Here is a 3,526-nt window from a genome sequence, read left to right on the forward strand (position 1 = left end):
AAAAAAATTCTTATTTTTGCTTCTACATGTTTCTTTGTTATAAATTTTTAAATTGCGCTTTTTTCATATTTAATAATATATATCTATTTTGCAAATTCTATCATATCCCAATTGATATTTTTTTTCCAAATATATTTAAACCAAATTAAAAAAATTGATAATTGATCCTTATATTCCAAGAAAAAAAAATGCACACTACGTTTACAAAAACGAACTTAAATCTATAAAAAAATCAAAGCAATACACACATAAAAATGAAAAAAAAAAGTTAAGATGGATAAAATGTAGAATTTAATAAAAAAATTTACTTCTTCAAATGGGTAAATTTTTTTTATTGCTGGGGTCCATCGTCAGCAATTTAGTGTGGTAGTTGATTTTTTAAGTCTGAGAAGATGAATTCTCTCTCTCTCTCTCTTTCTTATTTATTTATTTTTTATTCGTAATATGACCGGTTCTAGTAGTCATTTCAATAGTTTGGACCAAAATATAGAGTTTCTTTGCTTAAGTGAGCAAGTACATATTTGCCCTTGACTTTATTTTTTGTTTTAAAAATACCTCATTAAACAATAGTGTCAGTTAATATTTCAAAACTCAAATGAAACCCATTTCCATCTTCTTGGTTCACGCTCTCTCATCTCTCCTCCGACTCTTTCTCTCTCTAAAACCCTCACCCACTTCGCCGAAATCGCGGAAATCCTCATCCACGTCGTCGAAATCTCCGGGTTCGTTGCTAATCTCTCATAAATATCTCAGGTTCGTTGCTAATCTTCATTATTCTTTCAAATCTCTACGAATCACCTTTTTTCAAACGCTAAATTGCAGAAAATGACGGCCAAAAAATGCGCGCCGGTTCGGAAGAATTCGAGGACGACGAAGAAAGGTCCGACGCCGCTGAAGAAAAGTCTCTCCAGCGAAAAAGTCTCCTGCCAAGAAGCCAACAACGTCTCGTCGAGTGAAGAAACCAAAACTAGTCACTGAATTTCCGGTGTCAAATTAAGATGAGACATCGCCATTTGAGCTCCGAAAACGAAAAACAACTGTAAATGAGGTACATTTCTTCACTTTGAGCATTTTGGGTAACTTTTTGATGGCATGCAAAGCTGAATTTGGGTTATTATTTATGTGATTGTAGAATTCTTTGATTTGCATTTTATGTGTGTTGAAGATTTCATAGGTTATAATTTATGTAATTGTAGACATTTATAGCTATAGTCACTAGAATTGTAGATGTTTATGTCTAGTGATTATAGCTATAAATGTCTACAATTACATGTTTGTGTAGATATAGTTTTGGTGATATGAGGACTGTTTGCGTAGAGTTTCATATTTTTTTCTTGACATATGCAGGGATTTGTAAGATTTGTCCCCAAAGAAGAGATTGTGGACCACAACTTCATCTTCTTCGGCGCATTGGACAAGTTTGAGGAGACCATGTGGCGGTGAAACTTGCGACCGGCTACGAATCTGACGACGAGTTTCCGACATCTTTGGGCTGTGATTTTTATGTTTACATGAACTCAAATCTCAAACTATGAAGTTACTTTTAAAACTATGTTTTATATTTTTGTATGGTTTTGTATGACAATTTGAAGTTTGAATGCCTAAACATTGCTATATATTTTCGTATGCTTTTGTTTTGTTTTATTATGACTGTATGGCTTCGGTATGCTTTTGTTTTGTTATGGCTGTGTCTACAGATGTGTACAGTGATGTCTACAATTGTGATGATTGTAGACATATATATCTACAATTTGAACTGATTGTAGACATTAAATGTGTACAATCACCACAATTGTAGACATAAATGTGTACAATCAGTTTAATTGTAGACAATGATGTCTACAATTTGAACAACTTCTATCATGTAATGCATTCAAGACGTAAAAAAGACATACAACTATAAAAATTCAATTCTATCATTAACCCTGTCTCACTGAAATATAACATTGTAAATTCATCACCACCATAACACTGCAAAAGTATCAGTTCAAACAAAAAATTGTCATTGCATTGCATTGAAATCATCTTCATTACATCATTACAAAACCCTTAAAACAGATACCTTAAAATCTGATTCGAGCAGCTATTATCTGACTAACCAAACATATTCAGAGCATGTAAAAAACTACAACAATGACAATGACAACGAACAGAGCCATCTTCAGCTCGAAAATTTGACTTCGAAGTCCCGCATTCTCGGATTCTAACATGTTTTTCCTCCTCAGCAAACCGGGAATGATTTGCTTCGATCTATAGCACATTTCTGGGTCTATCCATTCGAAATACCCGCACCCACCATCTTCCTGAGAAAACAAACACAAAGAGGTGACTTTTCGGCGAAAACAAAGACGCGATTCACAATCGTGATTCGAGAGCTTACCTTTTTTGTGATGCAACTGTGGAACCTCCTTCCAGGATTCAAAATTATCCACGAAGCGCACTCGCGAACAGGAATGTCACAGTAGCAAAGCTCTCCCATGACTGCAAGATCGCGACTTGAAGTTAAGCAGACGAGAGAAATAAGAAGCAATTTGGGGTCCTTTTCTTATTTAGGGATTCCAAATTGTTTTTCTCATTGAGTCCAGAGAAAGAGTTTGATGATTTATGCCGCCAATTCCCCTTGATATGTATAATTGTAATAAAAACTGTAATAAACGGTAGACTTATAAGTCTACAGTTAACAACAATTGTAGATATCGACGTCTACAGTTGTAGTAACTGTAGACCTATAATATCTACAATTGTTACAACTGACATTCCTGCATAGCAAAAACGCATATCTGATTGTTATTATCGTGTATGAAAAAAATTAAATGTCTACAATGAGACTATTTGTATACATGTATATCTACAATTACACCAATTGTAGGTATACATGTCTACAATTCTTGTAATTGTAGACATATAGGTCTACAACTTCAGTTGTAATAGACGTATTAGTCTACAACAGCTCTTCGGTGTACACCGATATGTCCACATTTACAAGAATTGTAGACATGCATACCTACAATTACAATAACGACGTATAACTGGGACAGTCTACAATTTCAGAGACTGTAGACATGTATGTCTACAATTCAAGAACGCGAAAAAAAACTCAAACGTCCAAAAACACGAAGAACAACACACAAACAAACCCAACAACAAACAACACAGAAACGGCGGGTAATGGCACCAACAAACCCAGAACGACAAAGACCTAAAACCCAGACAACAAGCACACGAAAACAAAGATGACTGACGAAAAAAAGCTTTCTTTTAAGATGCACGAGGATGACGTTGAACAAACATGTTCTCCGAAACCCATAAACTCAGAAACCCGACGAGGATGAACGAAAACCCAGAAACAAAAAGAGAGGAAAGAAGACGACGACGGCGATGAACGAAAGAAGCTTACTTTTAGACGATGACGAGGTGGCCGAGAGCTGAGCTTTACTTCAAAGACACACACAGCTCATGGAGGAAGTTCAAACGTCCTTCACACGCAGAGAAAAAAGAGATGAGAGAGAGAGAGAGAGAGCTGTGA

Source organism: Urtica dioica, chromosome 12 (genome assembly GCF_054948205.1).
Source record: "Urtica dioica subsp. dioica isolate 48M chromosome 12, U.dioica_male_clone48M_v1_H2, whole genome shotgun sequence".
Taxonomy (NCBI): domain Eukaryota; kingdom Viridiplantae; phylum Streptophyta; class Magnoliopsida; order Rosales; family Urticaceae; genus Urtica; species Urtica dioica.